The sequence below is a fragment of the Ornithorhynchus anatinus genome, chromosome 3 (assembly GCF_004115215.2).
Source record: "Ornithorhynchus anatinus isolate Pmale09 chromosome 3, mOrnAna1.pri.v4, whole genome shotgun sequence".
NCBI lineage: Eukaryota > Metazoa > Chordata > Mammalia > Monotremata > Ornithorhynchidae > Ornithorhynchus > Ornithorhynchus anatinus.
In genome coordinates, this window is record NC_041730.1 from 15,918,552 (window position 1) to 15,931,308 (window position 12,757).

The window sequence follows — 12,757 nt, forward strand, 5'->3', positions numbered from 1 at the left end:
TGTGTGACTTTGGGCAAGTCGCTTAACTTCTCGGTGCCTCAGTTACCTCATCTGTAAAATGGGGATTAAGACTGTGAGCCCCACGTGGGACAACCTGATTCCCCTGTGTCTACCCCAGCGCTTAGAAAAGTGCTTGGCACATAGTAAGCGCTTAATAAATACCAAAATTATTATTATTATTATTGCTATTGAAGGGGTTAGTACAGTCCTCGGCACACGGTAAGAACTCAATAAACACGACTGATTAACTGTAGCATAGCTCTAGTCCTGTCCTCAAAATAATTTACATCCTTCTCCCTGATATGGGTTCGAATCCCCTCTCTGCCACCTGTCAGCTTTGTGACTGCAAGTCATTTCTCTGTGCCTCAGTTCCCTCATCTGTAAAATGGGGATTAACTGTGAGCCCCACGTGGGACAACCTGATGACCCTGTATCTCCCCCAGCGCTTAGAACAGTGCTCTGCACATAGTAAGCGCTTAACAAATACCAACATTATTATTATTATATTTATCATCGGCCCAACGTTACACGAACTTCTCACCAACCGCAAACATTCGGAAACTTTTAGGCCCGAGTCCCCCGTCTCTAACCACTGACGATTCCCGTATGTCTCCATGGGTCCCCTAAAGGGAGGCTGGACTCAGTTTCTCCACCTCCCCACCATCCTTCGTGATCCTTCCAACCTTAGCAAAAATGGGACCTGGGAAAGGGCTTGGGCAGCGTTGGCTCTGCAATGTGCTCTTAACATTCCCTGCATCCCAGAAGGGCCCTGCCTAGGAACGGTGTTACCTGAACCACCCGACTGGCCATCCTGCTCACGAGGATGCTGAACAGAGCTGAGTGATGGGTGGCCCACCAGCGAAGGAACGAGTCCGTGGAAGGGCAGGTCAGGGTCCATGGAGGGAAGAGTTTGGTCAAGGCGATGGGTAGGAAATCAGAGGGGAGGAGAATGGGAAGGACGAGGGCGATGGTCAGGGAATAGTGGGGAGGAGAATGGGAAGGGACCAAGCGAAGGACCAGGGCGATGGACAGGGAATAGCGGGAAGGAGAATGGGAAGGGCCCAAGCGAAGGACGAGGGCGACGGACAGGGAATAATGGGGTGTAAGTAGGTTATAATGGGGTGTAAATAGGGATGGGAGAGTCTGGGGGTTCAGTTTCAAAGTGGAAGGTGTCAGTCCGTCGAGGATTTGGGGGGGAGGGAAGGGCCTGACTGGAATCTGGGAGTTGAAAGCCAAGGAACCGTTTGGGAATATGAGGCGCATGCGCGACTTTTTCCCGCCCAAAGTCTCCACAGCGCGTGACGTAATGCTCCCGCCCGTCTCCCCCGCGCGTGCGCACCGACAGCCCCGCCAAGGCGCATGCGCTCCTTCCGCTCCCCCTCCCATTCCCCCTGACTTTCCCATAAGCCCTTGCGGGGGACTATATATATCCGTGGCCGAGGTCCCTTCGGCCTGTTTCAGCGCTGGGAGTTTGGTGAGTGCTGAGTGCGTGGGCTTGTCGCTCTGCTCCTTTTTGTTTTTCCTTTCTTTCCATGTGCAATTGTCCATTTTCGTGTCTTTAATGTGCTGTTGCCGGGGAGAGGTGCGCAGCAAGAATAATTCTAATAATGATGGTATTTGCTAAGCGCTTACTAGGTGCAGAGCACTGTTCTAAGCGCTGGGGGAGATACAGATTGTCCCACGTGAGGATCATCCATGGGAAGATTGGTCCGAGGGCGAATGCTGGGCTTTTCGCTTAATAATAATGTTGGTATTTAGGCGCTTACTCTGTCAAGTAATATAATAGTGGCATTTGTTAAGAGCTTACTTTGTGCAAAGCACTGTTTTAAGCGCTGGGGAGGATACAAGGTCATCAGGTTGTCCCATGTAGGACTCACAGTCTTCATCCCCATTTTATAGATGAGGTCACAGAGAAGTTAAGTGGCTTGTCCAAGGTCACAGCTGGCAAGCGAGGGAGTCGGGATTAGAACCCATGATCTTCTCGCAGGCCCATGGTCTAACCACCACGCCAGGCTGCTTCTTTTCATTCATTCAATAGTATTTATTGAGCGCTTACTATGTGCAGAGCACTGTACTAAGCGCTTGGAATGAACAAATCGGTAACAGACGGTCCCTGCCGTTTGACGGGTTTACAGTCTAATCGGGGGAGACAGACAAGAACAATGGCAATAAATAGAGTCAAGGGGAAGGACATCTCGTAAAAACAGTGGCAACTAAATAGAATCAAGGCGATGTACATTTCATTAACAAAATGCATAGGGCCCTTTTTCAAAGGGCCTTTGTTATGGCGCTCGCTGGGTGCCAGGCACTGTGCCAAGCGCTGGGAAACATTCAAGCGACATGGGTTGGGCACAGGGTTTTCCGTGACCCCCACGGGGTGCACGGATTCCCCATTTTGCAGATGAAGCTACTGGGGTATAGAAATGCACTTGCCCAAGGTCACCCCGTAGACAAAGGGCGGAACAAGGATTAGAATCGAAGGCCTGCTGACTTCCAGGTTCCCGGGTCCACTAGGCCGCACGGCTTGACTCTTAGAAATGTAATGGTATCTGTTAAGCGCTTACTATGTGCCAAGCGCTGTTCTGAGCGCTGGGAGTGATGCAAGGTAATCAGGTTGTCCCACGTGGGGCTCAGTGGAAAGAGCCCGGGCTTGGGACTCAGGTCTTGGGTTCTAATCCCGGCTCCGCCGCCTGCTAGCTGGGTGGCTTTGGGCAAGTCACTTCCCTTCTCTGGGCCTCATCTGTAAAATGGGGATTAAAACTAGGAGCCCCACCTGGGACAACTTGGTCACCTTGTATCTCCCCCCCCCAGCGTATAGAGCAGTGCTTTGCACATAGTAAGTGCTTTGCACATAGTAAGCGCTTAACAGATACCACCGTTATTATTCCCATTTTACAGTGAGGTAACTGAGGCCCAGAGAAGTGAAGGGACTTGCCCAAAGTCACAGCATATAAGTGGTCGAGCCGGAATTAGAACCCACGACCTCCGACTCGCAAGCCCGGGCTTTTTCCACCAAGCCATGCTGCTTCTGAAATATACAAGCCTTTCTTCGATGGGGCAACAGTGGGTGGGTGACAGGGTGTCCGCAGACAGGGGCCCCGGGGCTGCAAGATGGAACTGCATAAGTGTCCCGGAATGCCCTCCCTCCTCACCTCCGCCAAACGAATTCTCTTCCCTTCTTCAAAGCCCTACTGAGACCTCACCTCCTCCAGAAGGCCTTTCCACACTGAGCTTCCCCTTTTCCCTCTGCTCCCTTTGCTGCCTCTGCCCCCTCCTCACTTCCCCTCAGCTAACCCCCCTTCCCCCCTTTTCCCTCTGCTCCTCTCCCCTCCCCCCAGCGCTGTGCTCATTTGTATATATTTTACTACCCTATTTTGTTAATGAGATGTACATCCCCTTGATTCTATTTATTGCTATTGTTTGTCTGTCTCCCCCGATTAGACTGTAAGCCCGTCAATGGGCAGGGATTGTCTTTCTGTTGCCGAATTGTATATTCCAAGTGCTTAGTACAGTGCTCTGCACGTGGTAAGCGCTCAATAGATACTGTTGAATGAATGAATGTCCTGCCTCGGGGAGAAAAAGAACTGCAGTAGCTTTTCTCGATGATGATTTTCACAGACCTATACTGATTTCTGTGAGGAAGAAATACTTTCTGAAGAGACTGAGCCTTGCACCTTTTGAAGTGCCACTCTTCTGACCCAAGGGGCAAGGGGGATAAGGAGGGGGAACCGAACTGCTTTTTGGTGCAGAATCCCATGAAGAACAAAAGCAATCACGTGATCTGACCGATATTTTTTCCCCTGTAGGAGCCAGTATGGCTACGGTGTCCTGCAGGATCCTAGGCGTCAACCAATTCACCTGCCATTCTCCCAACAAAATGTAAGTGCAATTCCCCAGGAAGTGTAAGTGCTTACTATGTGCCAGGCACTCTACTAAGCGCTGGGGTAGATTAGGATGGAAACAGTCCATGTCCCAAATGGAGCTCAATCCCTGTTTTATAAATGGAGGAAACTGAGTCGCAGAGAAGTTAACTGATGTGCTGGGATTAGAACCCCAGCTCCTTTGAACTCCCAGGCCCATGCTACACTAGCCTCCTCTACACCGCATAATGGAAATCCTTTGTTGCCATGCCTTGGGAGAAAAAAAAATTGCAGGAGCCTTTCTCGGTGATGAAAAATTTTCACAGACCTGTACTGACATCTGTGAGGAAAAAATACTTTTCTGAAGAGACTGAGCTTTGCACCAATTCTCACTGAAATCACGGGGCCACCCAATGGGGCCCTCTGTCATTGAGAATCCTGATATAAAGATTATTTATTGAATACCAAAGTGATCTGAATAACTGATTTTTTTCTCTTCATAGGGGCCAATATGGCCAGTGTCCTTACGTGATCATGGGCATCAGCAATTCTTTAACCCAAACTAATGTAAGTGCAGAATATACAGACCTTGGTATTTTTGTTTACTTGCTATGTTTTAATTAGTAATGTATTAAATGCTGTGACAAGCCCTGGGGTAGATACAAGGTAATCACGTTTTCCACGTGGGGCTGGGTCTTAGTCCCCATTTTACAGTTTAGGTGACAGGCACAGAGCTGTTAAGGAGTTGCCCAAGGTTACAGAGCAGACAAGTGGCAGAGCTGGGTTTAGAACTCATGTCCTCTGATTTGCTTTTTCCACTAACCTGTGGAAAAAGACTAAACTAGGCTAAGCCATGGGGCAGATTGAAGCTAAGCGGATCGAGCCCAATCTGTCCCACATGGGGCTCCATTTCAATGGAAAGTGCATTTACCAAGCTCATACAGCAAGTACTAGGATTAGAACCCAATCCCTCTGACTCTTAGGCCTCGGCTCTTTCCATTAGGCCACACAACTTAACATGGAACTTGGATGTGCTGCAGGGATGATGTAAAAATGAACTCTCTCTTTCTGATGGTTCAGTGGAGAAATTTTACTAATTTCTGAGTGGCATTATTCTTGTTCCAGTTAGGTCTGCTTTCAGTTACAGGAGATGTCACTGGGAAGCTCTGTGGAGTGTATTGTACTGTACTAAATGCTTGACATAAGCTGGGTTTTCCATAAGTGCTTGAAGTAATGAGGTCTAAAATTTTTTTTGCCACAGAAAATGCAATTTATGTCCTGAGTCCATGGACTGAAGACAGTTTTCCAACCAGCACCGACCATCTAGTCGCAGTGATGGCCTCTAAAATGACAGACCCCAGGTAAATGAGGTCTGTGTGGAAATTGTCCTAGATTCCATCTGGGGGAGGGGAAACTACATAACGGCCTCCACTTTCCCTGATGAAGGTAAAAAAGACAAGCATATGGCTGATGGCATAGTGATGTCACTTTACTTCTGAGAAATAGGCCAGGGGGACAGTAGATCTGTATATGTACAATGGGCATTTGGTTGACTACATCTCTTGTCAGTAGATGACCCAGCAAGGATGGAAAATGGAACCCAACTGGACTACAGGTAATTTTGGGGTGAGTGCGTGGAGCTGCTCCTTGGAGAAATACTCTCGAGTGAACACATCCTTAGGCCCAGCTAGTCATTGCCAGATGATTTCAATCCTTATTTTCTGATGCTCCGTGAGGTACAGATATCATAGCATGTTAGAGTTCTGATGGCAATTCCCTCTACATAAAATGTCTGACACCACACTAGACCCCTCTGACCTGTCTTTTGCTGCTTTTCCCAGGTCTATCCGTGGTGCTTCTGCGAGCTTCAGGTAAGATCCTTCTTTATGTTTCAGGAAAGTCTCATGACTCCCACTTGCTAACACAAGGGTACTAATGAGGAAATCCACACCTGTCTTAGCTCCTGTCCAGTTCCAGAGCCTGCAAAGGCGAACCCACTGGAATTGGCAGGGGAGAGAGGAAGATAAAATGTTCCTGAGTGAACAGTCTGATGTGCCCTATTGAAATCCAAGAAAGCCTTTTTCATAATGTGACATAGCCCACTCTCACCTGTCTAATTTCTCACTTTTAACAGTTGCTGCAGCTGCTGAAGGGAAGGTGGAGAAGTAATAAATATCCTGTTATGAGAGGTGAGTTAATAAACTTCACATGGGGACCCCCTTCATGCAGTTTCTATGATGATTCTAACTAGCTCACTTTGATAACTAAAATGAAAACCCTTGAACATCTGAGAAACTGCTCTTTCCCCAATCCTGAGGACCCTTTAAAGCTGTTTTTTGCCACTCCTTGCTACTTTCTAAGTTCTCATACCTTTTTTTCCGCTTTATATAGGTCCTTAGAGAACAACTGCCAGTGGTGAGTTAAGGAAATTGACTGGGGTTTTTTGGTGGTGGTACCCAAGTGTGAGGGCAAAATTTGTGAGGGGAGGATGTGATGAATTTCTTGGAATCTCGTTCGGCTGAACTCTGCTGTTGAGACTTGGAAATCTGATTGTCAGCAGTAGCTGACGTTGGGAGAAGGATGGAAGCCTTGCTGAAGGAAATGTTCTGAATCTCCTTTCTGCTTGTTACAGCTTACCCGTTTTGATAGGGTCAAGACAAGACTGAATAAAGGTAAACTCTTTGCCTAACTCCTGAAGTGTGCCTGACTCAAACAGCCCTCCTAATTGTCTGAAAATGCAAACTGCCCAAGTGGATTTTGAATTAGGCACCCTGAGCAGTCTTTAACTGGCCAAGGAACATTGCTCATTGATGGATGTGAATCTGCTGGGTGACCTTGGGCATCCTTCACTTGTCTGACTGCCTTTGTTACCTCATCAGTAAAATAGGGATTGAGACTGTGAGCCCCATGTGGGGCAGGAACTGTGTCTAACCCAATTTGCTTGTCTCTGTCCCGGCGCTTAGTATGGTGCTTGACAAGTAGTAAGCACTTTGCAGATACCTCTTATCCATCTCAACAGTTAATGAAATGCAGAACAATCCCATCCCCTGGTAAATACCCAACCTCATAGGTGGGAAGAGGGTGGGTATGCTCTCCAAGGATGATTTAGTACCACCTTAGTCTGGTTGCTGGTAATCCCCATCTGAGCTAGGAGCAGGGCATTAAATTAGAGGGATTGTCAGACACCCCCCCCCCCCCCAATCTAATGTTTGCCTCCTCTGAACATGGCAACATCAAGTGAATTGCTAAATTCATGATCCCTGTTTTTCAGCTTCTTATGCCTGGAAACATTCTCAGTGTTTGGCAAGAGAAATGGCAGTTTGGGTAAGTATTAATAAAGGGAAGATGAGGGAATTGCAGGATAGCAATATTCTGTGATGAATCTATACCGCCCCAGTCTGATCATTGTGACTGAAAGGTAATTCTGAGCTGTCAATCCTGGGTCTCCACCCCCCATTTTCATGGTCAAGTAAATCTACTCTTGATTTAGCATCACTTTTTTTTTCCTTTTCAGGAGATTGTTGACTGTATCAACTCTGACTGCCTGGAACCCTTCAAAAGAGCTGGAACAGGTAAGGGGGAGACTTCAGGGAGAAGGAAGTTGAAATGTTATTGTCCCCTGGGTCCTAATGAAGAAAACCAGCACCTGTCTTACTCCTTGTCCTGGCCCCAGAGCCTGCAAAGGCGAACCCACTGGGGTCGGCTGGGGGAGAAGATGATAATCTGTTCCAGCGGGAACAGTCTGAGGGACCCATGTTTAAAAACAAATGAATTTTTTGTGGTTGAGCTTTAATGCCTCAGCTGCATTCCCTTCTTGCAACAAACGTGGCTCAGTCATTACGTCTTATCATGACTTTGGAGAGCCTTTTCACTGCTATGTAACCCCTCAAGTGATTAGCTAAAGCATATCCAACTGGCCATACCTATATCATCTCCTTTTACCGTGTACAATTTTCTGCTTAAGTCCACTATACATATATGCTGTGCACATCAGTTGAGAACATGCACCTTGCCTTTTAGAGGATTTTAAGTAACACACCCTTTTACATAACTTTTTTTCTGCAGATGCTGTTGAGCATTTAAGCTCAGAACAACAAAACATGGTGAAAACAACCCTTCTCATTCTTTAAATAAACTTTAAAAGACTACAGATTTGTGTCTTGTGATTTTTTGGTGGTGGGTTAAAAACTGTGGGAAGGGTACATGCCTTTCTTCCTAACCTCACTAGTGGTTAAGGTAGTTTAACCCAAATATTCTGTACTTCATTTACTATTTAACCATCCCAACAAAGAAGTGCCCCAACTTTTAAACCCCAACTCCTGCATCTGCCAAAGTCTACAAAGCTGCCAGCCAAAGTTGTGGCAGGAAAGGGGGAGCTAATGATGACCAAGAAATTAGGGCTCCATTGGGGTTGCGGTGGGAATGGATAGCATGAGTGGTCTTAAACACAGGGGGCTAGTTTTTCATCCTTGGGCGATACCCCCATCAAAAGTAGCTGGAATCCTGCTCCCATTAACTGTTGTCCAAGAAATCAGCAGGGTGGGGTGGAGAGAGCACTAGCCTGGGCTTGAGAAGGGCTGGGTTTTAATTCAAAAACATGTCTGTGTGATCTAGCATGAGATTTACTTATTGCCTTAGTTGCCTCATCTGGAAAATGGGATGCCCACCTGTGAGCTCCAGGACAGTGAGCATCAATTTTCTTTTATCAACTCCATTTTATCCAATGCCTGCCACAAAGCAAGCATTTAAATGCCCTCCCTGCAAAATCCTGGGATCTAAATATTCCTTACATACCATGCCCCATGGCTGCTTCAAGTGTGGGTACTAGGGGCCTTGGACCACCAGGATGCCACCTGCCCCAACCTCTGCACTGTTAGACAAGCAGTGCCAAGATGGGGATCGCAGGAGTGGGCAAAAGAGTGGTAACTGTTGAAGCTGCCCACGAACTCAACTGTGGAGGGAGGTGGAAGAGCTTGCTACTGGCTAAGGGGCACCATGACACTACCGAGTGTTTGGAAGGTTAGCATATAATAACATTCCCTGCCCACAATGAGCTTAAAATTTAGAGGGACATGAGTTTACAGTCAGATCCGGGACTGCTTATGTTTATTAGAGCCACTGTACTAAGCAGGTAGGTACCCAGATGAGGTAACTGAGGTACAGAGAAGTGAAGTGACTTGCCCACAGTCACGCAGCTGACAAGTGGCAGATCTGGGATTTGAACCCATGACCTCTGACTCCCACTGAGCCACGCTGTTTATCCTGTGGAGAGGAGCAGGGAGGAGAAGGATCATTCATTCAATAGTATTTATTGAGTGCCTACTATGTGCAGAGCACTGCACTTGAAACGTACAATTCAGCAACAGAGACAAGTGATGGGCTTACTGTGCTAGGGCACTACTTTAATGCCACCAATGATAATTATGGTATTAAACACTTGTATGTGTCAGGCACTGTACTAAACACTGGGGTGGAAAGAAGCAAATCAAGCTGGATTGCACTGAAGCAAAATTTAGAAATGTTCACTATCCATCCCACTCACTTTCATGATGATGATGATGATGATGGTATACTAAGTGCTTACTATGTGCTGAGCACTGTTCTAAGCGCTGGGGTAGATACAGGGTAATCAGATTGTCCCACCTGGGACTCACATTTTTTAATCCCCATTTTTAAAGATGCAGTAACTGAGGCACAGAGAAGTGAAGTGACTTGCCCCCAGTCACACAGCTGACAAGTGGCAGAGCTGGGATTAGAACCCATGACCTCTGACTCCCAAGCCCATGCTCTTTCCATTAAGCCAGTTGAGGTGGGCGACAGCTCACCCTGGCCCTCAGCGCTTCTAATTGTGTGAGGAAAAGGATGTGACAGAAATTAAGTGGCACGGACAAAATATCATAAATACCCCTTAAAGCTGTTTAGCCGTGGGGCTAGAGAAGCGCTCTAAACTCTACAGACATCCTAAAGTTGTAAGTTTTCTGGAGGCTGAATAAGGGTTGGAAGGTAAAGGACCCAGGATGTCTTGGCAGTGGTAGTGAAGGAAAGGGTCTATGAGGTGGGGAAGGACCTGTGAGGAATCATAGGAATGCAGCTTGCTCCCTTGTCTATTGGGGAGGGATATTTATGACCAGGACTGTTCTTCCTGCTACTATGAAATAGGATTTAGGTTGCACTAAAATGCAATTGGAAAAACATGTACAAAGCCTCTATAAAAATTAAGATATTCTTTTTTTTTTGCAACAACTCAGATTCTTCCCCTCAAAATTTGGGACTCAGCATGCTCTAGTGGAGAGACGACGGGCCTGGGAGTCACAAGGACCTGGGTTCTAATCCCAGTTCTGCAGTTTGACTGCTGTGTGACCTTGGTTATGTCGCTTCTCTATGCCTCAGTTACCTAATCTGTAAAAGGAGGATGAAGACTGTGAGCCCCACTTGGGACCGGAGCTGGATCCAACCTGATCTAGTTTGTCTCTACCTTAGCGCTTGCTACTGTGCCTAGCACATAGTATGGGCTTAACAAATGCCAATTATTTGCATTTATGGAACCTTTCTTGGTTGCAAGGCACTGTACTAACCTCCTGGGAGAGTACAATATAAAAAAAGTTACATCACATGGCTCAGTGGAAAGAGCACGGGTTTGGGAGTCAAAGGTTGTGGATTCTAATCCCACATCCGCCATTTACCTGTGTGACTTTGGGCAAGTCACATAATAACAATTATAATGATGGCATTTGTTAAGCACTTACTAATTGCAAAGTACTGTTCTAAGCACTGGTGGGGATACAAGGTGATCAGCTTGTCCCAAATGGGGCTCACAGTTTTAATCCCCATTTGACAGATGAGGTAACTGAGGCACAGAGAAGTTAAGTGACTTGCCCAAAGTCACATAGTTAACAAGCTGCGGAATTGGCATTAGAACCCGTGACCTCTGACTCCCAAGACAGGGCTCTTTCCACTGAGCCATGCTGCTTCTGTGCCTCAGTTGCCTCATCTGGAAAATGGGGATTAATAATAATAATAATGTTGGTATTACTTAAGCACTAATTATGTGCAGAGCACTATTCTAAGCGCTGGAGTAGATAGAGGGTAATCAGATTGTCCCACATGAGGCTCACAGCCTTAATCCCCATTTTCCAGATGAGGGAACTGAGGCACAGAGAAGTTAAGTGACTTGCCCACAGTCACACAGCTGACAAGTGGCGGAGCTGGGATTCGAACCCATGACCTCTGACTCTCAAACCCGGGCTCTTTCCACGGAGCCACGCTGCTTCCTGTGAGCCCCATGTGGGACAACCTGTTTATTTTGTATTTACCCAACGCTTAGAACAGTGCTTGGCACATAGTAAGCATGTAACAAATACCAAAATTAATATTTATTATTATTATTTTCAAGCTGTGGCCTTGAAGAGCCTACTGGGAAATGTACCTACTAGGGGGGCAAATCTCAGGATGACTGGGATTAAGCAGAAGCCAGGGAGATGATTGAAGCAGTGTGGCCTAGTGGACAGAGCATGAGCCTGGGATCATAAGGACCTGAGTTCTAATCCCTGCTCTGCCATTTGTCTGCAGTGCAACCTTGGGCAAATCACTTTACTTTGTGGTGTCTTATACCTGATCTTCAAAATGAGGATTAATACCGTGGGCTCTATGTGGAATAATAATAATAATAATAATAATGTTGGTATTTATTAAGCACTTACTATGTGCAGAGCACTGTTCTAAGTGCTGGGGTAAATACAGGGTAATCAAATTGTCCCATGTGAGGCTCACAGTCTTCATCCCCATTTTAATAATAATGCTGGTGTTTGTTAGGCAGATGAGGTAACTGCGGCCCAGAGAAGTGAAGAGACTTGCCCACAGTCACACAGCTGACAAGTGGCAGAGCGGGATTGAAACCCATAACTTCTGACTCCCAAGCCTGGGCTCTTTCCATTGAGCCACGCTGCTTCTCTCTATGGACCGTGTCCAACCTGATTAGCTTGTATCCACCCAGAGCTTAGTATATTGCCTGCTAAATACTAGGCACCTAACAAATAGCACTACTGATTCATTCAATCATATTTTTTGAGCGCTTACTGTGTGCAGCTCCTCTGCCCCTCACCTCCTCACGGTCCCCCGTACACGCCTATCCCGCGGTCGACCCCCGGCCCACGTTCTCCCGCTGTCCTGGAATGCCCTCCCTCCTCATCTCCGCCAAACTAACTCTCTTCCCCTCTTCAAAACCCTCCTGAGAGCTCACCTCCTCCAGGAGGCCTTCCCAGACTGAGCCCTCCCTTTCCCTCCGCCCCTCCTCTCCTCCCCATTCCCCCTACTTCCACCCTCTGCTCTTCCCCCTTCTCCTCCCCATAGCATTTGTGCATCTTTTGATATATTATTTATTATTTTATATTATTTATGAGAAGCAGTATGGCTCAGTGGAAAGAGCACGGGCTTTGGAGTCAGGGCTCATGAGTTCGAATCCCAGCTCTGCCACCTGTCAGCTGTGTGACTGTGGGCAAGTCACTTCACTTCTCTGTGCCTCAGTTCCCTCATCTGTCAAATGGGGATTAAGACTGTGAGCCCCACGTGGGACAACCTGATTCCCCTGTGTCTACCCCAGCGCTTAGAACAGTGCTCGGCACATAGTAAGCGCTTAACGAATACCAACATTATTATTACTCTATTTATTTTATTAATGATATGTATATATCTATGATTCTATTTATCTTGATGGTATGGACGCCTGACTACTTGTTTTGTTGTCTGTCTCCCCCGTTTAGACTGTGAGCCCGTCGTTGGGCAGGGATGGTCTCTGTTGCCAAATTGTACATTCCAATCGCTTAGTACAGTGCTCTGCACTTTGTAAGCGCTCAATAAATACGATTGAATGAATGAGTGAACGAGGAAGCAGAGGTGGG

At 46.9% G+C, this 12,757-nt stretch overlaps 1 long non-coding RNA gene and 8 other non-coding genes across 12 annotated transcripts; all 9 read left to right on the forward strand.

Annotated features, from left to right (window-relative positions):
* The first annotated feature begins 1,440 nt into the window (after positions 1-1,440).
* Positions 1,441-8,010, forward strand: LOC103166299. Of its 4 annotated transcripts, XR_484807.2 has the most exons (12): positions 1,441-1,474; positions 3,807-3,879; positions 4,364-4,427; positions 5,122-5,221; positions 5,433-5,475; positions 5,702-5,731; positions 5,995-6,049; positions 6,252-6,275; positions 6,493-6,532; positions 7,132-7,184; positions 7,375-7,432; positions 7,926-8,010. It is a non-coding gene; the product is annotated as an uncharacterized LOC103166299 (long non-coding RNA). The 4 variants fall into 4 exon arrangements; XR_003757999.2 differs by lacking the exon at positions 1,441-1,474 and having other exon boundaries at positions 3,510-3,879; positions 5,430-5,475; XR_003758000.2 differs by lacking the exon at positions 1,441-1,474 and having other exon boundaries at positions 3,510-3,879; positions 5,433-5,486.
* LOC114810434 lies at positions 4,895-4,969 on the forward strand. Its single transcript, XR_003758134.1, has one exon. It is a non-coding gene; the product is annotated as a small nucleolar RNA SNORD26 (small nucleolar RNA).
* LOC114810423 lies at positions 5,293-5,363 on the forward strand. Its single transcript, XR_003758123.1, has one exon. It is a non-coding gene; the product is annotated as a small nucleolar RNA SNORD27 (small nucleolar RNA).
* Positions 5,557-5,632, forward strand: LOC114810412. Its single transcript, XR_003758112.1, has one exon. It is a non-coding gene; the product is annotated as a small nucleolar RNA SNORD28 (small nucleolar RNA).
* Positions 5,791-5,916, forward strand: LOC114810489. The gene has a single exon (XR_003758188.1). It is a non-coding gene; the product is annotated as a small nucleolar RNA SNORD22 (small nucleolar RNA).
* Positions 6,090-6,156, forward strand: LOC114810401. Its single transcript, XR_003758101.1, has one exon. It is a non-coding gene; the product is annotated as a small nucleolar RNA SNORD29 (small nucleolar RNA).
* LOC114810445 lies at positions 6,347-6,415 on the forward strand. The gene has a single exon (XR_003758144.1). It is a non-coding gene; the product is annotated as a small nucleolar RNA SNORD30 (small nucleolar RNA).
* LOC114810456 lies at positions 7,227-7,294 on the forward strand. Its single transcript, XR_003758155.1, has one exon. It is a non-coding gene; the product is annotated as a small nucleolar RNA SNORD31 (small nucleolar RNA).
* LOC114810478 lies at positions 7,485-7,611 on the forward strand. The gene has a single exon (XR_003758177.1). It is a non-coding gene; the product is annotated as a small nucleolar RNA SNORD22 (small nucleolar RNA).
* Positions 8,011-12,757: the final 4,747 nt, after the last annotated feature.